General features: G+C 35.9%; 1 protein-coding gene and 1 non-coding gene across 3 annotated transcripts in view; both read right to left on the bottom strand.

The window, feature by feature from the left end:
* LOC126458513 (uncharacterized) overlaps window positions 1–24210 on the bottom strand; it is a 199339-nt gene that overhangs the window by 136374 nt on the left and 38755 nt on the right. The window lies entirely within an intron of this gene.
* Window positions 22942–23048, bottom strand: LOC126458749 (U6 spliceosomal RNA). Its single transcript, XR_007585718.1, has one exon. It is a non-coding gene; the product is annotated as a U6 spliceosomal RNA (small nuclear RNA).

The following is a 24210-nucleotide window of genomic DNA, read 5'->3' as shown; positions in this document are numbered from 1 at the left end:
GTCAAACAAAAATCGCGTTACAATTCGTACGGCTTAAAAGGATTTGACTTCAAGTCACATAAAATTTAAAAAAAAAAAAAAGTTGTCTGTGACCTAATCTACTGAGTTTGCTTTTGTCAACTGATACACGAAACAAATTCGTGTTTTGTGCAGAGTGTTTACTTAGTTAGTGTTTGTTTAGTTCGTGATTAGTGAAAAACTAATTTATATTTGATATGCCTCCTATAAGACGAAGCAATTTAGGTAGAAGAACCAGAAATGCTACAAACCAAGCTAATTACCGATCTAATCGTACGGCACAAGAACGTGACGACGGAAATGAACGTGAAAGAATTCGGATATCACAAACGCGTGAAGCGCGAGCGCGACATTCAACTAATAATCGCGCAAGTTTGAATCGAGCTGCTTTGAGTTACGATGTGTCAATTGACTACAGTAACTACCAATGTGTTGTTATTGGTTCTATGAACTCGGTTTGCTCACACTGTAAGGCATTAAAATACAAAAACGAAGCCAATGGATTGTGTTGCGCAAATGGTAAAGTGAAATTGATACCATTGGACCCACCACCAGAACCATTGTACTCATTGGTTTCAGGAATAGGAACAGATTCTATACACTTTTTGACACATATCCAACAATATAACAATTGCTTTCAAATGACTTCATTTGGGGCAACAAATGTAGTTCGGGAAAATTTTATGCCAACTTTCAAGGTATGTATTATAGCAGTTACTCATAATTATTTTAGCGAACAAAATTTTCTGTCACAAAAGTTAAGATGTGTCACTAATCTTCAATTTCTTAATCTATAATATAAAAATGAATCGCAAAATGTGTTGGTAAGCGCATAACTCAACAACGCCTCGACCAATTTGGCCAAATCTTTTTTTAAAATGTTCGTTGAAGTTCAAGGATGGTTTTAGAATTATTGCTGGAAAAACCCTAAAAATAGCCCTTTTCTTTTTCCTATACAAATGATTTGTAACTAAAACGTAGTCAATTTGAGCTTTATTGCTATGGTATAAAGTTCATATTAAATTACAAGCACTCACTGTTGTCTAAGCAATGTAGGTGTGTTCCTAACGTCAAAGATCAAATCTATCAAAACAATGTGCGTGTGTGCGTTGGAGCACAGAATACATAGTTGGAGAAGTTTAATGTCGCGTTCCGAAACTCGCGTTTCTTTTGTATTAGTTTCGGCACGCGAGATAAAATGCATCAGTTTCCACGTCATTACATCAGTCAAACAAAAATCGCGTTACAATTCGTACGGCTTAAAAGGATTTGACTTCAAGTCATATAAAATTTAAAAAAAAAAAAAAGTTGTCTGTGACCTGATCTACTGAGTTTGCTTTTGTCAACTGATACACGAAACAAATTCGTGTTTTGTGCAGAGTGTTTACTTAGTTAGTGTTTGTTTAGTTCGTGATTAGTGAAAAACTAATTTATATTTGATATGCCTCCTATAAGACGAAGCAATTTAGGTAGAAGAACCAGAAATGCTACAAACCAAGCTAATTACCGATCTAATCGTACGGCACAAGAACGTGACGACGGAAATGAACGTGAAAGATTTCGGATATCACAAACGCGTGAAGCGCGAGCGCGACATTCAACTAATAATCGCGCAAGTTTGATTCGAGCTGCTTTCAGTTACGATGTGTCAATTGACTACAGTAACTACCAATGTGTTGTTATTGGTTCTATGAACTCGGTTTGCTCACACTGTAAGGCATTAAAATACAAAAACGAAGCCAATGGATTGTGTTGCGCAAATGGTAAAGTGAAATTGATACCATTGGACCCACCACCAGAACCATTGTACTCATTGGTTTCAGGAATAGGAACAGATTCTATACACTTTTTGACACATATCCAACAATATAACAATTGCTTTCAAATGACTTCATTTGGGGCAACAAATGTAGTTCGGGAAAATTTTATGCCAACTTTCAAGGTATGTATTATAGCAGTTACTCATAATTATTTTAGCGAACAAAATTTTCTGTCACAAAAGTTAAGATGTGTCACTAATCTTCAATTTCTTAATCACTTATATATCACTTAGTCATCATATTATATGGTGATTCAGTTTCAGTGACACTTTTATTATATTTTATATTTGATAGATATTAGTTCAAACTAAATATATACTTTTTAAGATCAAATATTATTTAAGTTTGATCACTGACAATCCATTAATTTATACCACACCATAATATTTTATTTTATTTACAGATACAAGGGCAAATATATCACAGAGCAGGTTCACTGTTACCAGTGTCAGATAGCGACAACAAATTCCTGCAAATTTATTTTATGGGCAATTCACCACAAGAAATTGATCTGCGTTGTGCACATAACAATTTAGTAAAGAGGTCTATTGTAGAACAATTACAAACTTTATTTCATCAACACAATCAATTGATTACATTGTTTAAAACTGCCCTGGATCTGATGCCATCCGATAATCACAAAATTGTAATCAGAGCTGATAAAACACCTGCAGGTCAACATACAAGACGTTTTAATGCACCAACTATTGATGAAGTTGCTATCGTTGTAGTTGGAGAAAACTTGGAATCCCGTGATATTGTTTTACATCGTCGGAATGATCAACTACAATGTATAAAGGAAACACACCGCTCATATGATGCACTGCAATATCCCATTATATTTTGGCAAGGTGAAGATGGCTACGATTTCTCAATAAAAATGATAAATCCCATTACAGGTAACTAAAATATTAATTTAGCTATGGCGATAATATCTCAGTCATTATATTATGTATTTTAATTTTATATTTGAATGTTATTAAAAGAAAATCTATTTACAGGTTCTGAAACCAACAAAAAAGTCAGTTCAATGAACTATTATTCATACCGCCTAATGATTCGGGAAAATGAAGAAAATCACATATTGAAATGTCGGCGATTATATCACAAATATGTTGTTGACATGTATGTAAAAATTGAAACGGAGAGATTAACATTCATCAGGTTGAATCAAACCAAACTCCGATCTGAAGAGTATATTCACCTTCGAGATGCGATTAATACTGATGGAAATGCACAGAATGTCGGTCGGATGACTATTCTTCCAGCAACATACATCGGAAGCCCTCGGCATATGCACGAATATGCTCAAGATGCCATGTCGTATGTTCGTCATTATGGTACAGCAGATTTGTTCATCACATTTACATGCAATCCGCAATGGATAGAAATCAAGCAGGAGTTATTCCCTGGGCAATCACCCATTGATCGTCATGATATTACAGCCAGAGTCTTTAGACAAAAGTTGAAATCTTTAATGGATTTCATCGTAAAACATAATGTGTTTGGTGAGACACGCTGCTGGATGTATTCTGTGGAGTGGCAGAAACGAGGATTGCCACATGCACACATTTTGATTTGGTTGGTTGAAAAGATAAGGCCAAATGAAGTTGTTGATGCAGTGATATCAGCTGAAATCCCTAATGTACAAGTAGATCCTGGATTGCATGAGGTAGTTATCAAAAACATGATACATGGTCCCTGTGGAACTCTTAATCAAAATTCACCGTGTATGATGGATGGTAAATGTTCAAAACGATATCCACGGACATTAATATCGGAAACAATTACTGGTAATGACGGTTATCCATTGTATCGTCGCAGATCGACAGCAGACAATGGAAAATCAACAATTGTCAAATTAAATCAACAAGATATTGAAATAGATAATCGTTGGATTGTTCCATATTCACCCATTTTATCAAAGACATTCAAAGCACACATCAACGTTGAATCTTGCCATTCAGTGAAATCTATTAAATACATTTGCAAATATGTAACCAAAGGGAGTGATATGGCTGTGATTGGAATTGGTGCAGAGAATTCCAATGATGAAGTTACCCAATACCAAATGGGCCGCTATGTCAGTAGTAATGAAGCAGTTTGGCGAATATTTTCTTTTCCTATTCATGAGAGACACCCTTCTGTTGTTCACTTAGCTGCGCATTTAGAAAATGGACAAAGAGTGTATTTTACAGCACAGAACGCAGTACAAAGAGCTGCTCAGCCACCATCTACTACATTAACCAGTTTTTTTGAGACATGCCAAAACGATCATTTCGCACAAACATTGCTATATTCTGAAATGCCAAAATATTATACCTGGAATCAATCCTCAAGGAGATTTATACGACGGAAACAAGGAAAACCAGTTCCAGGATATACAGATGTATATTCCACCGATGCGATTGGCCGGATTTATTCAGTACATCCAAGCAATGATGAATGTTTTTATTTACGACTGCTATTAGTCAATGTACGTGGCCCAACATCATTCCAACAGTTACGAACTGTTCATGGTGAATTGTGTGGATCCTACAGAGAAGCCTGTCAACGTTTGCAATTGCTTGAAAATGACGCTCATTGGGAGCAAACTCTCAATGATGCTGTAATATCATCACACGCTCATCAAATACGAACATTGTTTTCTATAATCATATCTACATGCTTCCCATCAAACCCAATTGATTTGTGGATCAAGTACAAAGATTATATGTGTGATGATATTTTGTATCAAATACGGAATAGAATGGGAAATCCAAATATACAAATCAGTGAAGAAATTTACAATGAAGCATTGATTTCAATTGAGGACATGTGCTTGATAATGTCAAACAAACTATTAATTCAATTAGGCCTGACCGCGCCCAATCGTCCAATGCATGACGCTTTTAACCAAGAGTTGCATCGAGAAAAACTGTATGATCTCAACGCTTTGAAAGAATTAATTCAAACAAATCTTCCACTGTTAACTGAACAACAGAAGTATGTATTTGAAACTCTTATGAAAGTAACAAATGATGAAACTGGAGGGATTTACTTCTTAGATGCACCTGGTGGTACAGGAAAAACTTTTTTGATTTCATTAATATTAGCAACAATTCGCTCACAAAATAAAATTGCACTTGCACTCGCTTCGTCGGGAATCGCAGCAACTTTGCTTGAAGGTGGTCGAACAGCCCATTCAGCACTAAAATTGCCATTAAATATGCAAAGCAATGAAACTACAACCTGCAACGTTTCGAAGAACTCTGCAATGGCAAAGGTTTTGCAGCAATGTAAATTAATTGTTTGGGATGAATGCACGATGGCACATAAAAAATCTTTGGAGGCTTTAGACAGAACCTTAAAAGATCTACGGAGCAATAATAACCGATTTGGTGGTGCAATGATTTTATTAGCAGGAGATTTTCGTCAAACATTGCCAGTGATTCCACGATCAACGCCAGCTGATGAACTCAATGCATGTGTAAAGTCCTCCAATTTGTGGAAACATGTCAAAGTACTTCATTTAAGCAAGAATATGCGTGTCGAGTTGCGAAATGACCAATCTGGAAACATATTCTCTAAACAACTCATTGACATTGGTAATGGCAAATTTCCTATAGACATGTTGACTGGCTGCATTAACTTTCCCCAAAGTTTTTGTCAGTTAACTCGATCAAAAGATGAACTTATTCAGAAGGTGTTTCCAGATGTTTCTCAAAATTACAGAAACCATGATTGGTTGAGCGAACGAGCTATACTGGCTGCAAAAAACATAGATGTAAATGAATTAAATTTCAAAATTCAAGAACAAATTACAGGCGAATTGAGGATATATAAATCAGTTGATTCTGCTACTAATCAAGATGATGTAGTCAACTATCCACCGGAATTTTTAAACTCGCTGGATTTGCCAGGATTGCCACCTCACAATCTTCAATTAAAGGTTGGATCGGTGGTTATAATGTTGCGAAATATCAACCAACCGCGTCTTTGCAACGGTACACGGTTAGCGATAAAAAAATTACTAAACAATGTGATAGAAGCAACTATACTCAAAGGAAAGTATAAAGGAGAAGATGTTCTCATACCGCGCATCCCAATGATTCCGACTGATGTGCCATTTGAGTTTAAACGACTACAGTTTCCAGTGCGGCTTGTTTTTGCTACGACTATAAACAAGTCCCAGGGGCAATCATTAAGTGTTTGTGGTATTAATCTAGAAAACCCATGTTTCTCACATGGTCAATTGTATGTTGCCTGTTCCCGTGTTGGAAAACCATCAGATTTGTTTATCTATGCGCCAGGTAATCAAACAAAAAACATCGTATACCACAAAGCACTACAATGATAATAATAATAATTATGATTCACATGATTAACAATAAAGCGATTACTTACTTTTAAATCCTGATATATGTTTTATTTAATTATTTTTTATTCACAACGCCCTATCACCAGGGTGACGGTTCTGTTCAGGAGAATTTTTTTAAATACGTAGGCAAAAAAACTGCCATATTACAAATCTTTTTGACAGGACGAAGTCTGTCGGGTCAGCTAGTCTATAATATAAAAATGAATCGCAAAATGTGTTGGTAAGCGCATAACTCAACAACGTCTCGACCAATTTGGCCAAATCTTTTTTTTAAATGTTCGTTGAAGTTCAAGGATGGTTTTTACGGCGAGAAAAATTAGAATTATTGCTGGAAAAACCCTAAAAATAGCCCTTTTCTTTTTCCTATACAAATGATTTGTAACTAAAACGTAGTCAATTTGAGCTTTATTGCTATGGTATAAAGTTCATATTAAATTACAAGCACTCACTGTTGTCTAAGCAATGTAGGTGTGTTCCTAATGTCAAAGATCATATCTATCAAAACAATGTGCGTGTGTGCGTTGGAGCACAGAATACATAGTTGGAGAAGTTTAATGTCGCGTTCCGAAACTCGCGTTTCTTTTGTATTAGTTTCGGCACGCGAGATAAAATGCATCAGTTTCCACGTCATTACATCAGTCAAACAAAAATCGCATTACAATTCGTACGGCTTAAAAGGATTTGACTTCAAGTCATATAAAATTTAAAAAAAAAAAAAGTTGTCTGTGACCTAATCTACTGAGTTTGCTTTTGTCAACTGATACACGAAACAAATTCGTGTTTTGTGCAGAGTGTTTACTTAGTTAGTGTTTGTTTAGTTCGTGATTAGTGAAAAACTAATTTATATTTGATATGCCTCCTATAAGACGAAGCAATTTAGGTAGAAGAACCAGAAATGCTACAAACCAAGCTAATTACCGATCTAATCGTACGGCACAAGAACGTGACGACGGAAATGAACGTGAAAGAATTCGGATATCACAAACGCGTGAAGCGCGAGCGCGACATTCAACTAATAATCGCGCAAGTTTGAATCGAGCTGCTTTCAGTTACGATGTGTCAATTGACTACAGTAACTACCAATGTGTTGTTATTGGTTCTATGAACTCGGTTTGCTCACACTGTAAGGCATTAAAATACAAAAACGAAGCCAATGGATTGTGTTGCGCAAATGGTAAAGTGAAATTGATACCATTGGACCCACCACCAGAACCATTGTACTCATTGGTTTCAGGAATAGGAACAGATTCTATACACTTTTTGACACATATCCAACAATATAACAATTGCTTTCAAATGACTTCATTTGGGGCAACAAATGTAGTTCGGGAAAATTTTATGCCAACTTTCAAGGTATGTATTATAGCAGTTACTCATAATTATTTTAGCGAACAAAATTTTCTGTCACAAAAGTTAAGATGTGTCACTAATCTTCAATTTCTTAATCACTTATATATCACTTAGTCATCATATTATATGGTGATTCAGTTTCAGTGACACTTTTATTATATTTTATATTTGATAGATATTAGTTCAAACTAAATATATACTTTTTAAGATCAAATATTATTTAAGTTTGATCACTGACAATCCATTAATTTATACCACACCATAATATTTTATTTTATTTACAGATACAAGGGCAAATATATCACAGAGCAGGTTCACTGTTACCAGTGTCAGATAGCGACAACAAATTCCTGCAAATTTATTTTATGGGCAATTCACCACAAGAAATTGATCTGCGTTGTGCACATAACAATTTAGTAAAGAGGTCTATTGTAGAACAATTACAAACTTTATTTCATCAACACAATCAATTGATTATATTGTTTAAAACTGCCCTGGATCTGATGCCATCCGATAATCACAAAATTGTAATCAGAGCTGATAAAACACCTGCAGGTCAACATACAAGACGTTTTAATGCACCAACTATTGATGAAGTTGCTATCGTTGTAGTTGGAGAAAACTTGGAATCCCGTGATATTGTTTTACATCGTCGGAATGGTCAATTACAATGTATAAAGGAAACACACCGCTCATATGATGCACTGCAATATCCCATTATATTTTGGCAAGGTGAAGATGGCTACGATTTCTCAATAAAAATGATAAATCCCATTACAGGTAACTAAAATATTAATTTAGCTATGGCGATAATATCTCAGTCATTATATTATGTATTTTAATTTTATATTTGAATGTTATTAAAAGAAAATCTATTTACAGGTTCTGAAACCAACAAAAAAGTCAGTTCAATGAACTATTATTCATACCGCCTAATGATTCGGGAAAATGAAGAAAATCACATATTGAAATGTCGGCGATTATATCACAAATATGTTGTTGACATGTATGTAAAAATTGAAACGGAGAGATTAACATTCATCAGGTTGAATCAAACCAAACTCCGATCTGAAGAGTATATTCACCTTCGAGATGCGATTAATACTGATGGAAATGCACAGAATGTCGGTCGGATGACTATTCTTCCAGCAACATACATCGGACGCCCTCGGCATATGCACGAATATGCTCAAGATGCCATGTCGTATGTTCGTCATTATGGTACAGCAGATTTGTTCATCACATTTACATGCAATCCGCAATGGATAGAAATCAAGCAGGAGTTATTCCCTGGGCAATCACCCATTGATCGTCATGATATTACAGCCAGAGTCTTTAGACAAAAGTTGAAATCTTTAATGGATTTCATCGTAAAACATAATGTGTTTGGTGAGACACGCTGCTGGATGTATTCTGTGGAGTGGCAGAAACGAGGATTGCCACATGCACACATTTTGATTTGGTTGGTTGAAAAGATAAGGCCAAATGAAGTTGTTGATGCAGTGATATCAGCTGAAATCCCTAATGTACAAGTAGATCCTGGATTGCATGAGGTAGTTATCAAAAACATGATACATGGTCCCTGTGGAACTCTTAATCAAAATTCACCGTGTATGATGGATGGTAAATGTTCAAAACGATATCCACGGACATTAATATCGGAAACAATTACTGGTAATGACGGTTATCCATTGTATCGTCGCAGATCGACAGCAGACAATGGAAAATCAACAATTGTCAAATTAAATCAACAAGATATTGAAATAGATAATCGTTGGATTGTTCCATATTCACCCATTTTATCAAAGACATTCAAAGCACACATCAACGTTGAATCTTGCCATTCAGTGAAATCTATTAAATACATTTGCAAATATGTAACCAAAGGGAGTGATATGGCTGTGATTGGAATTGGTGCAGAGAATTCCAATGATGAAGTTACCCAATACCAAATGGGCCGCTATGTCAGTAGTAATGAAGCAGTTTGGCGAATATTTTCTTTTCCTATTCATGAGAGACACCCTTCTGTTGTTCACTTAGCTGCGCATTTAGAAAATGGACAAAGAGTGTATTTTACAGCACAGAACGCAGTACAAAGAGCTGCTCAGCCACCATCTACTACATTAACCAGTTTTTTTGAGACATGCCAAAACGATCATTTCGCACAAACATTGCTATATTCTGAAATGCCAAAATATTATACCTGGAATCAATCCTCAAGGAGATTTATACGACGGAAACAAGGAAAACCAGTTCCAGGATATACAGATGTATATTCCACCGATGCGATTGGCCGGATTTATTCAGTACATCCAAGCAATGATGAATGTTTTTATTTACGACTGCTATTAGTCAATGTACGTGGCCCAACATCATTCCAACAGTTACGAACTGTTCATGGTGAATTGTGTGGATCCTACAGAGAAGCCTGTCAACGTTTGCAATTGCTTGAAAATGACGCTCATTGGGAGCAAACTCTCAATGATGCTGTAATATCATCACACGCTCATCAAATACGAACATTGTTTTCTATAATCATATCTACATGCTTCCCATCAAACCCAATTGATTTTTGGATCAAGTACAAAGATTATATGTGTGATGATATTTTGTATCAAATACGGAATAGAATGGGAAATCCAAATATACAAATCAGTGAAGAAATTTACAATGAAGCATTGATTTCAATTGAGGACATGTGCTTGATAATGTCAAACAAACTATTAATTCAATTAGGCCTGACCGCGCCCAATCGTCCAATGCATGACGCTTTTAACCAAGAGTTGCATCGAGAAAAACTGTATGATCTCAACGCTTTGAAAGAATTAATTCAAACAAATCTTCCACTGTTAACTGAACAACAGAAGTATGTATTTGAAACTCTTATGAAAGTAACAAATGATGAAACTGGAGGGATTTACTTCTTAGATGCACCTGGTGGTACAGGAAAAACTTTTTTGATTTCATTAATATTAGCAACAATTCGCTCACAAAATAAAATTGCACTTGCACTCGCTTCGTCGGGAATCGCAGCAACTTTGCTTGAAGGTGGTCGAACAGCCCATTCAGCACTAAAATTGCCATTAAATATGCAAAGCAATGAAACTCCAACCTGCAACGTTTCGAAGAACTCTGCAATGGCAAAGGTTTTGCAGCAATGTAAATTGATTGTTTGGGATGAATGCACGATGGCACATAAAAAATCTTTGGAGGCTTTAGACAGAACCTTAAAAGATCTACGGAGCAATAATAACCGATTTGGTGGTGCAATGATTTTATTAGCAGGAGATTTTCGTCAAACATTGCCAGTGATTCCACGATCAACGCCAGCTGATGAACTCAATGCATGTGTAAAGTCCTCCAATTTGTGGAAACATGTCAAAGTACTTCATTTAAGCAAGAATATGCGTGTCGAGTTGCGAAATGACCAATCTGGAAACATATTCTCTAAACAACTCATTGACATTGGTAATGGCAAATTTCCTATAGACATGTTGACTGGCTGCATTAACTTTCCTCAAAGTTTTTGTCAGTTAACTCGATCAAAAGATGAACTTATTCAGAAGGTGTTTCCAGATGTTTCTCAAAATTACAGAAACCATGATTGGTTGAGCGAACGAGCTATACTGGCTGCAAAAAACATAGATGTAAATGAATTAAATTTCAAAATTCAAGAACAAATTACAGGCGAATTGAGGATATATAAATCAGTTGATTCTGCTACTAATCAAGATGATGTAGTCAACTATCCACCGGAATTTTTAAACTCGCTGGATTTGCCAGGATTGCCACCTCACAATCTTCAATTAAAGGTTGGATCGGTGGTTATAATGTTGCGAAATATCAACCAACCGCGTCTTTGCAACGGTACATGGTTAGCGATAAAAAAATTACTAAACAATGTGATAGAAGCAACTATACTCAACGGAAAGTATAAAGGAGAAGATGTTCTCATACCGCGCATCCCAATGATTCCGACTGATGTGCCATTTGAGTTTAAACGACTACAGTTTCCAGTGCGGCTTGCTTTTGCTATGACTATAAACAAGTCCCAGGGGCAATCATTAAGTGTTTGTGGTATTAATCTAGAAAACCCATGTTTCTCACATGGTCAATTGTATGTTGCCTGTTCCCGTGTTGGAAAACCATCAGATTTGTTTATCTATGCGCCAGGTAATCAAACAAAAGACATCGTATACCACAAAGCACTACAATGATAATAATAATAATTATGATTCACATGATTAACAATAAAGCGATTACTTACTTTTAAATCCTTATATATGTTTTATTTAATTATTTTTTATTCACAACGCCCTATCACCAGGGTGACGGTTCTGTTCAGGAGAATTTTTTTAAATACGTAGGCAAAAAAACTGCCATATTACAAATCTTTTTGACAGGACGAAGTCTGTCGGGTCAGCTAGTCTATAATATAAAAATGAATCGCAAAATGTGTTGGTAAGCGCATAACTCAACAACGCCTCGACCAATTTGGCCAAATCTTTTTTTAAAATGTTCGTTGAAGTTCAAGGATGGTTTTAGAATTATTGCTGGAAAAACCCTAAAAATAGCCCTTTTCTTTTTCCTATACAAATGATTTGTAACTAAAACGTAGTCAATTTGAGCTTTATTGCTATGGTATAAAGTTCATATTAAATTACAAGCACTCACTGTTGTCTAAGCAATGTAGGTGTGTTCCTAACGTCAAAGATCAAATCTATCAAAACAATGTGCGTGTGTGCGTTGGAGCACAGAATACATAGTTGGAGAAGTTTAATGTCGCGTTCCGAAACTCGCGTTTCTTTTGTATTAGTTTCGGCACGCGAGATAAAATGCATCAGTTTCCACGTCATTACATCAGTCAAACAAAAATCGCGTTACAATTCGTACGGCTTAAAAGGATTTGACTTCAAGTCATATAAAATTTAAAAAAAAAAAAAAGTTGTCTGTGACCTGATCTACTGAGTTTGCTTTTGTCAACTGATACACGAAACAAATTCGTGTTTTGTGCAGAGTGTTTACTTAGTTAGTGTTTGTTTAGTTCGTGATTAGTGAAAAACTAATTTATATTTGATATGCCTCCTATAAGACGAAGCAATTTAGGTAGAAGAACCAGAAATGCTACAAACCAAGCTAATTACCGATCTAATCGTACGGCACAAGAACGTGACGACGGAAATGAACGTGAAAGAATTCGGATATCACAAACGCGTGAAGCACGAGCGCGACATTCAACTAATAATCGCGCAAGTTTGAATCGAGCTGCTTTCAGTTACGATGTGTCAATTGACTACAGTAACTACCAATGTGTTGTTATTGGTTCTATGAACTCGGTTTGCTCACACTGTAAGGCATTAAAATACAAAAACGAAGCCAATGGATTGTGTTGCGCAAATGGTAAAGTGAAATTGATACCATTGGACCCACCACCAGAACCATTGTACTCATTGGTTTCAGGAATAGGAACAGATTCTATACACTTTTTGACACATATCCAACAATATAACAATTGCTTTCAAATGACTTCATTTGGGGCAACAAATGTAGTTCGGGAAAATTTTATGCCAACTTTCAAGGTATGTATTATAGCAGTTACTCATAATTATTTTAGCGAACAAAATTTTCTGTCACAAAAGTTAAGATATGTCACTAATCTTCAATTTCTTAATCACTTATATATCACTTAGTCATCATATTATATGGTGATTCAGTTTCAGTGACACTTTTATTATATTTTATATTTGATAGATATTAGTTCAAACTAAATATATACTTTTTAAGATCAAATATTATTTAAGTTTGATCACTGACAATCCATTAATTTATACCACACCATAATATTTTATTTTATTTACAGATACAAGGGCAAATATATCACAGAGCAGGTTCACTGTTACCAGTGTCAGATAGCGACAACAAATTCCTGCAAATTTATTTTATGGGCAATTCACCACAAGAAATTGATCTGCGTTGTGCACATAACAATTTAGTAAAGAGGTCTATTGTAGAACAATTACAAACTTTATTTCATCAACACAATCAATTGATTATATTGTTTAAAACTGCCCTGGATCTGATGCCATCCGATAATCACAAAATTGTAATCAGAGCTGATAAAACACCTGCAGGTCAACATACAAGACGTTTTAATGCACCAACTATTGATGAAGTTGCTATCGTTGTAGTTGGAGAAAACTTGGAATCCCGTGATATTGTTTTACATCGTCGGAATGATCAATTACAACGTATAAAGGAAACACACCGCTCATATGATGCACTGCAATATCCCATTATATTTTGGCAAGGTGAAGATGGCTACGATTTCTCAATAAAAATGATAAATCCCATTACAGGTAACTAAAATATTAATTTAGCTATGGTGATAATATCTCAGTCATTATATTATGTATTTTAATTTTATATTTGAATGTTATTAAAAGAAAATCTATTTACAGGTTCTGAAACCAACAAAAAAGTCAGTTCAATGAACTATTATTCATACCGCCTAATGATTCGGGAAAATGAAGAAAATCACATATTGAAATGTCGGCGATTATATCACAAATATGTTGTTGACATGTATGTAAAAATCGAAACGGAGAGATTAACATTCATCAGGTTGAATCAAACCAAACTCCGATCTGAAGAGTATATTCACCTTCGAGATGCGATTAATACTGATGGAAATGCACAGAATGTCGGTCGGATGACTATTCTTCCAGCAACATACATCGGAAGCCCTCGGCATATGCACGAATATGCTCAAGATGCCATGTCGTATGTTCGTCATTATGGTACAGCAGATTTGTTCATCACATTTACATGCAATCCGCAATGGATAGAAATCAAGCAGGAGTTATTCCCTGGGCAATCACCCATTGATCGTCATGATATTACAGCCAGAGTCTTTAGACAAAAGTTGAAATCTTTAATGGATTTCATCGTAAAACATAATGTGTTTGGTGAGACACGCTGCTGGATGTATTCTGTGGAGTGGCAGAAACGAGGATTGCCACATGCACACATTTTGATTTGGTTGGTTGAAAAGATAAGGCCAAATGAAGTTGTTGATGCAGTGATATCAGCTGAAATCCCTAATGTACAAGTAGATCCTGGATTGCATGAGGTAGTTATCAAAAACATGATACATGGTCCCTGTGGAACTCTTAATCAAAATTCACCGTGTATGATGGATGGTAAATGTTCAAAACGATATCCACGGACATTAATATCGGAAACAATTACTGGTAATGACGGTTATCCATTGTATCGTCGCAGATCGACAGCAGACAATGGAAAATCAACAATTGTCAAATTAAATCAACAAGATATTGAAATAGATAATCGTTGGATTGTTCCATATTCACCCATTTTATCAAAGACATTCAAAGCACACATCAACGTTGAATCTTGCCATTCAGTGAAATCTATTAAATACATTTGCAAATATGTAACCAAAGGGAGTGATATGGCTGTGATTGGAATTGGTGCAGAGAATTCCAATGATGAAGTTACCCAATACCAAATGGGCCGCTATGTCAGTAGTAATGAAGCAGTTTGGCGAATATTTTCTTTTCCTATTCATGAGAGACACCCTTCTGTTGTTCACTTAGCTGTGCATTTAGAAAATGGACAAAGAGTGTATTTTACAGCACAGAACGCAGTACAAAGAGCTGCTCAGCCACCATCTACTACATTAACCAGTTTTTTTGAGACATGCCAAAACGATCATTTCGCACAAACATTGCTATATTCTGAAATGCCAAAATATTATACCTGGAATCAATCCTCAAGGAGATTTATACGACGGAAACAAGGAAAACCAGTTCCAGGATATACAGATGTATATTCCACCGATGCGATTGGCCGGATTTATTCAGTACATCCCAGCAATGATGAATGTTTTTATTTACGACTGCTATTAGTCAATGTACGTGGCCCAACATCATTCCAACAGTTACGAACTGTTCATGGTGAATTGTGTGGATCCTACAGAGAAGCCTGTCAACGTTTGCAATTGCTTGAAAATGACGCTCATTGGGAGCAAACTCTCAATGATGCTGTAATATCATCACACGCTCATCAAATACGAACATTGTTTTCTATAATCATATCTACATGCTTCCCATCAAACCCAATTGATTTGTGGATCAAGTACAAAGATTATATGTGTGATGATATTTTGTATCAAATACGGAATAGAATGGGAAATCCAAATATACAAATCAGTGAAGAAATTTACAATGAAGCATTGATTTCAATTGAGGACATGTGCTTGATAATGTCAAACAAACTATTAATTCAATTAGGCCTGACCGCGCCCAATCGTCCAATGCATGACGCTTTTAACCAAGAGTTGCATCGAGAAAAACTGTATGATCTCAACGCTTTGAAAGAATTAATTCAAACAAATCTTCCACTGTTAACTGAACAACAGAAGTATGTATTTGAAACTCTTATGAAAGTAACAAATGATGAAACTGGAGGGATTTACTTCTTAGATGCACCTGGTGGTACAGGAAAAACTTTTCTGATTTCATTAATATTAGCAACAATTCGCTCACAAAATAAAATTGCACTTGCACTCGCTTCGTCGGGAATCGCAGCAACTTTGCTTGAAGGTGGTCGAACAGCCCATTCAGCACTAAAATTGCCATTAAATATGCAAAGCAATGAAACTCCAACCTGCAACGTTTCGAAGAACTCTGCAATGGCAAAGGTTTTGCAGCAATGTAAATTGATTGCTTCGGATGAATGCACGATGGCACATAAAAAATCTTTGGAGGCTTTAGACAGAACCTTAAAAGATCTACGGAGCAATAATAACCGATTTGGTGGTGCAATGATTTTATTAGCAGGAGATTTTCGTCAAACATTGCCAGTGATTCCACGATCAACGCCAGCTGATGAACTCAATGCATGTGTAAAGTCCTCCAATTTGTGGAAACATGTCAAAGTACTTCATTTAAGCAAGAATATGCGTGTCGAGTTGCGAAATGACCAATCTGGAAACATATTCTCTAAACAACTCATTGACATTGGTAATGGCAAATTTCCTATAGACATGTTGACTGGCTGCATTAACTTTCCTCAAAGTTTTTGTCAGTTAACTCGATCAAAAGATGAACTTATTCAGAAGGTGTTTCCAGATGTTTCTCAAAATTACAGAAACCATGATTGGTTGAGCGAACGAGCTATACTGGCTGCAAAAAACATAGATGTAAATGAATTAAATTTCAAAATTCACGAACAAATTACAGGCGAATTGAGGATATATAAATCAGTTGATCCTGCTACTAATCAAGATGATGTAGTCAACTATCCACCGGAATTTTTAAACTCGCTGGATTTGCCAGGATTGCCACCTCACAATCTTCAATTAAAGGTTGGATCGGTGGTTATAATGTTGCGAAATATCAACCAACCGCGTCTTTGCAACGGTACACGGTTAGCGATAAAAAAATTACTAAACAATGTGATAGAAGCAACTATACTCAACGGAAAGTATAAAGGAGAAGATGTTCTCATACCGCGCATCCCAATGATTCCGACTGATGTGCCATTTGAGTTTAAACGACTACAGTTTCCAGTGCGGCTTGCTTTTGCTATGACTATAAACAAGTCCCAGGGGCAATCATTAAGTGTTTGTGGTATTAATCTAGAAAACCCATGTTTCTCACATGGTCAATTGTATGTTGCCTGTTCCCGTGTTGGAAAACCATCAGATTTGTTTATCTATGCGCCAGGTAATCAAACAAAAAACATCGTATACCACAAAGCACTACAATGATAATAATAATAATTATGATTCACATGATTAACAATAAAGCAATTACTTACTTTTAAATCCTTATATATGTTTTATTTAATTATTTTTTATTCACAACGCCCTATCACCAGGGTGACGGTTCTGTTCAGGAGAATTTTTTTAAATACGTAGGCAAAAAAACTGCCATATTACAAATCTTTTTGACAGGACGAAGTCTGTTGGGTCAGCTAGTGAACAATAATAATAGATTAGTAGTAGAAATAAAGTATATACAACATTAAAAATCCTTGATGGAGTACAAACATTTAGCAATTAACAGCTGCTTTAATTTTATTTTAAATATGTTTCCTTTTAACATTTTTATGGTATTTGGCAGTCTGTTGTAAAAAGATCTTCCAGCAGAAAATGGATTATGATTGGTTGCTTTTTTATTTCTAAATTTTATGTGGTAATCCTCTTATTTCCTTGTATTATAACTATGGATATCACTATTTATTATACTGTGCTCCATATTTTCTTTTTCAAACAGTATAATCCTTAGAACATATAATGAATACACTGTTAGTATATTATATTTAATAAAGAATTCTCTACAGGATTGACATTTACTAATATTTGCTATTATCCTAACTGCTCTCTTCTGGGCTCTAAAAGCCCTATCCATGTATACCGTTGGTGCCCCGCCCCAAATCTCAATACCGTATTGTAGGTGGGAGTGTATAATACCAAATAGATTTGTCTTAAGACTGGTGATGCTATTATGATAGAAAGGCGTTTAAGCAGTAGGTATTACACGAGATTTTTTTACACATGTAGCTGATGCGCTCCTTCCATGTAAGATGTTCATCAACTATAACACCCAGGAATTTATGTTTATCAATTGTTTCAATTGGTAACTCTGGCTCAGTATCCACTTGTCCTGATTTGTAATTTAACATAAACTCCATTAGAATTGTCTTTTCCTTATTTAATCCCAATTTATTTTTAGTCATACATTCTGTGATGAGGCTAGTGTTCTTCATATTATTTTGCACTGCTAGCTGTTTTGTAGGGTGTCAGCTTATGAAGGAGGTGTCGTCGGCATAATTCACAAGGTCTGCATTTTTTGGAATTATTATATCACTGATGTACATTCTCATACCCTCACAACATGGTTTCAGAAAGGGTAAATCTACAAAGTCAGCAATTGCCAGTCTAACAGAATACATTTTACAGTCCTTAGATGAGAAAACGGTTGTCTCTGCAATGTTTCTGGATCTTTCAAAGGCATTTGACACCACTGACCATGAAATGCTGATACAAAAATTAAGCAACTGTGGCTTTCGGGGGCAACCAGGTGAATGGATAAAATCATACTTGTGCAACCGCAAGCAGTATGTATCATTAGGAAACTCGTACCAATCAGAAACCAAATCCATCAAATATGAAGTGCCGCAGGGTTTGGTAATGGGGCCATTGTTATTTAATGTGTTTGTTAATGATATAGGTGTTGAGGAGGAAGAAAAGAAAATATTGTATGCTGATGACATGACAATACTAAATAGTGACCAAAATATGGAACAGCTTGAGAGAAAAGCATACATATCTGCAAATGTCACAGCTCAATGGCTGTTGGAAAATGAACTGGTTATAAATCTAAAAAAAGACTATGTATGCAGTGTTTAAAAACAAGGAAAAGGCTGTAGAGCTGTAGACATGGATTTAGAGGTTGATGGAACAAGGCTGGAAGAAGTAGAATCTGCTAGATTCTTAGGTATTCTTGTGGATAATGAACTGAAATGGAAAAAACATATTAATAATGTCTGTAAGAAACTGAGCTCTTTCATATTCTTAATGATGCAGCTATCACAGTATTCAGACAAGAACCTTCTGTGTACAGTGTATCACGGACTTTTCGAACCATACTTACAGTATGGAGTGACTGTGTGGGGAAACTCAAACAAACAAGAGACAAAATGAGTGTTCACATGACAAAAAAAAGCAATTAGGACCATTTTAAGAAGAAAGACCTCTGAAACGTGCAGGAACTGTTTCAAGAATTTAGGTATCTTAACCTTTTCATCGTTGTATATATACAAAACAATAATGTACATCACAAAAGGTAGTGAGGACTGGATTACAAATGCTAGTGTACACACCCACAATACAAGAAGAAAGAATGAAGTATGGAGCATACCCCACCGACTGGCAATGCTAGAAAAAGGACCCCAGTACTCTGGTATCAGACTACTAAGAAGTCTGCCCAAAAACCTGCAAGATAGTGTACTTCACAATGACTTTCCAAAGAAACTTAAAGACTATCTCATTGAAAAAGAGTTTTATAGTGTTGCAGAATACTTATGCCATTAAATTTGTATATATTGTTACTCATTATCAGTGATGTAAAAATGTAAGCTAAAGGTGTAGAAAAATAAGTAATAAGTGATAAAGAATGTTAATACTTTGACATGACCTATATTACACGTACATTTACTGTACACAATGTAATCTTACAGGATCAAATAAAATTCAATTCAATTCAATTCAATACATAATAAACAGAAAAGGCCCAATAATACTTCCCTGAGGGACTCCACAGTTAAGAATTTTATAAGATGATTTTACTGTTAGTATAAGTCCCCCGGTTGTATAATACAACTTAACACATTGTCTCCTGTCAGCAAGGTATGATCTTAACAATTCTAATGCCACTCCTCTGACCCCATAAGTTTCTAACTTATGTAGAAGAATGGAGTGATTTACAGTATCAAAAGCCTTAGATAGGTCTAGAAAGGTGCCAATAACTTTGTTTCCATCATCAAGTTCATTCAATACTACTTGAATAAATGTGGCTATAGCTGTTATTGTAGACTTACCCTTCCTGAAACCATGCTGAGAACTTTTTAATATATTGTACTTAAGAGAAAAATGATTCCATTTGATTTAGTCTTCGTTTTTAATCCAGCCATTAAGAAAGGAAAAACAAAGAGATTTTTTCCTCTACATGAAGAGCCTTATCCATTCATATGCTTTACATCTCCTGTTAATGTGGAAATTCAACTATCTGATTGTACTGTCCATTTTGATAGACTGAAACCGTATCACGGGCAAACTCCGCTACCTCAACTGTTGCAAAAATTCAGTTGTACAGAAAATAAAGAAGATGACAAATCTGCCTCCAGCATGCCAAAGATATGGTGAGGTTCAAACATCCACATGTGTTAAGGTCAAACGATTGAAAATATTTCTTATTTGAATGTAAAGCATTGCTGCCTACTGTTCCATGAGCATTATGGTTTTAACTGTGAGTGCTAGTGTCCTGTCAATGTTGATTTGATTTGGAGATGCAATTTATTTCATTTGTTCTATTATAGATGATTTTCTGTGGTTACTGATTTCATTGTACTTTTGTATCATAAAGGAAATGATGCAGCAGCAGATGTTCAGTGAGAACATTGTGTGGTTGTTAGAATCAGTGTCATTTTTTGCTAAATAGAAAGAATAGTTTTGTAAGGTAAGGAGTTTTTATGAGTTGCTCTGTAGACATGTTACTTTATGCCATACTATAAGTAAATGTGCTAATTAGGATTGCAAAGTTACAAAAGTTTTGACTTTTCCTATGTATATTGTTTAAGCTACGAGAGCAAAGTGAATATCTAAGCAATAACTGGACCTGCAAAATACGCAATAACTGGGCCTGTAAAATTGAATTTTTACTAGTTTTACTAGTTTTAGAAGTTCAACTACACATTTTAAGATGAGTACCACAGTAGTGATGCAAGTTTCACTAACATGAAGATATATTTGTCACACTGTCATATATTAGCTCCTGCAAAAGGGAGCATATGTTATGCATGCATTTGATGATGTTTACATAACAAACTACAATATCTATGTTTCCACTATCTGTTGCTAATAGATCAGTTTACCTGGTCAAATTTGCAATTTAACAATCTAATACTGTTCTATTAAAGCCTCACTGTTTGGGTCTACCATCTGTAAAGGGCACTAATGACCATTATGATAAGTGCCCTCACCCACAAATCATCATCACTACTACTATCTGTACAAGCACAACAAGGAAGTGAAGGCATTGGTGAGATCTACTGAAAATCAAGTTTGCAGCAATGAGTGAAATTCTCTTGACATGTGCCCATATGTTAATAACAGGAACTCATTTATGCAATGTATGTCACAGAAAGATCATTAATACAATTATTAAGTCAGACACATCACACATTTACTATATTTTTGTGACATTTGTAAAAGCAACTGTTGACACATGTCCAGGGTTTTCATTAGTACACATTAGTTGGAAGCAGTAATTCATGAAACAATAATGTTTGGAAGTTGTAAGTGCCTTCTGCAGACAATAAACACCTTACGTTGTAACACTTAAGCTGCAGCAAAGTCTACCCTCATACAAGGTATGACATCTAGACTCTTTGGCAGCAACTCTATTTGCAAGACGATATTGTTCTCTGTATGCAAAAGAGAGTGTTATGTGGGCACTATATCATGGCAGTTTTAGGTAGGGAGTGTTTTGAACTGCAGTTACATAGGATACCAGTAGAGGTCGGGCCTGAATTACACTGCCAACTGCAGCAAACAATTGCACAATAGCCACTACCAAATGCTTTGTGTACTCCAATTTGCTTTGTGCTGTGGATTGCTTGTTTTCTTTTCTCTTATTTTGAAATGAATGAAGAGACTAATCCTGGTGCATAAAGGGATTTGAATGCGACTCTCGCTACAAGAAAAGGAATCAATGTTCCCTATGACCATTCTGTCAGTTCTCCTTTCGTAGAAGCACAGAATGTGGTCATAGGATGGCAGCCCTTCAACAGGGAGGCGGGGCTTATTCCCTCACACCCCCGCTCTCCCCTCGGGCAGTCTAAGTTCTCAGTTGCTTATGGTCAAGGCCGAATGCCACGATGTACTGTCTGCATAGTATATACAACAAAGGTAAATCTTTGTCCTTCTGGTTTGCGATGAAGAGTGCAGTGTTTTGTATAACTGACTTCATAAAAGAGCTGTGAAGCTGGTTACACACTTTGTGTAACACCCAAAAGAATTTTACATTTCTCTGTGATGAAACAATAGCATCGCATTAGCTGGAGAATTCAAGAGAAATTTGCAAGCTATGAGAGATACTCCTTAAGATAGTTACGCTGCTCAAATGCCTGAGTGTTTGTGAGCATTTACAGGAGGACTGCTCAGCAGCCATAATGGCAAGGATGGCCACCATCCACCTCAACCAGTCACAGAACACTAGGTGAAAATGTGTGAGGCCAAATGCAGCCTCCCACCCAAAGTGCACAGATTACAGAAACTGAAATGAAATTTTTGCATAATATAGTTAACCAATTCACTGTCTGTCATACTGAATATTAATATGGTACACAAGAGGAGGCCCCCTCACAACTGTTGACTTTTACCTATGAATGGTTTAGAATCAAAACCCCAATATACAAGTACAGGAATAATTATTTATAACCTTGTACATAGTGAACTACTCATTAGTTGAATATTTTACCATTAATAAATCAAGCTAGGTTATTAAACTATGGGAAATCCAGACTGGAATGTAATAATGTTATAAAAATATAGTTGCTACTCAGAATCTCCACTATTTTTTTTTTTTTTTTGTGGAACACTTCACGATTTTGCGTGTCATCCTTGCGCAGGGGCCATGTTAATCTTCTCTGTATCGTTCAAATTTTAGTATACGTACTGCCGAAGCGAGTACATTGGTGAGTAGCAGCTATCCTTTTCATAATATTGTTACAAACCTCTGGACTCATAGATGTATTTCACATCAACAACCGTTCTTACTACCAGAATTATTTTGCCCTGTGCCTTTCGGTTTTTCCCTCTGGTATATGATAGCCATTTTAATTTTAACTTGTATGCTATAACCCTCAGATATGGCAAGCTAGTCACGCCTTCAATATTTAAACATAGAAGTCCCTTCTTGATTTGAACCTCCATTGAGATCTCTAATGATTCAGAAAGAGGACAAGAATGATTATTTTGCAGTAAAACATGCAGTTCATTGTATACCAAACTTATTAATGTTTTGGTAAAGCCCAAGGTAGTAGTTCTCAGTCATTCCCCTGTCAATACAAGGGCTATCCCCCCCCCCCCCCCCCCCCCCCACACACACACACACACACACTGGCAGTGTGGTCTATTTTTGATGAAGGCATTACTGGCCAAGAGCTTTATTTGTGACACTCTTTTTGTTGTACCCATCTGCAACTCAGCATTTCTGCTATATGGTGAGTAGCAACTTTCCTTTTTGTAATGTTGTTACATTCCACCCAGTATTTTCCATCATTTGAAATAAAACATTAACAATGTGAAACAAACCAAATGTTATTATATACATTTTAAAGGTACACTCTTCAGCTATTTTTCAGCGTAACCTCATTCAAATTGAGGCACTTATACCATTATGCAGTTCAGCGTCAGTATCAAAGCATTGTGTGGCAAGTCATGTCTTCATCACTGGGAAGAGATGTTAGTCACTCATTGCCAGATCTGGACTGCATGCTGGCTGATCAAAACACCTCCCATCCAAAACCCCATAGGACCTCTTGGATACAATTCGCTATGTGGAAGTGTGTTGTGAAAAAACCACACTTTTGTGCTAAGTTTTCCCTGACACTTGTTTCGTATCACCCACCTTAACTTTGTCAGTGTTTGATGATACTTCTATGAGTTACGGAATGAATTTTCACTCTGCAGCAGAGTGTGCGCTGGTATGAAACTTTCTGGCAGATTAAAACTGTTTGTCAGACCAACATTTGAACTCATGACTTTTGGCTTTTGCGGGCAAGTGCTCTGTAGAAAACTGCCAACTGCAATTGCTACCACTGTTTTATGAAGAGACTAATCCTGGTGCATAA

Source organism: Schistocerca serialis, chromosome 2, assembly GCF_023864345.2.
Source record: "Schistocerca serialis cubense isolate TAMUIC-IGC-003099 chromosome 2, iqSchSeri2.2, whole genome shotgun sequence".
NCBI classification, from domain to species: domain Eukaryota; kingdom Metazoa; phylum Arthropoda; class Insecta; order Orthoptera; family Acrididae; genus Schistocerca; species Schistocerca serialis.
Note: the sequence above shows the minus strand (reverse complement) of the source record. Positions and strands in the feature narration are given on the sequence as shown.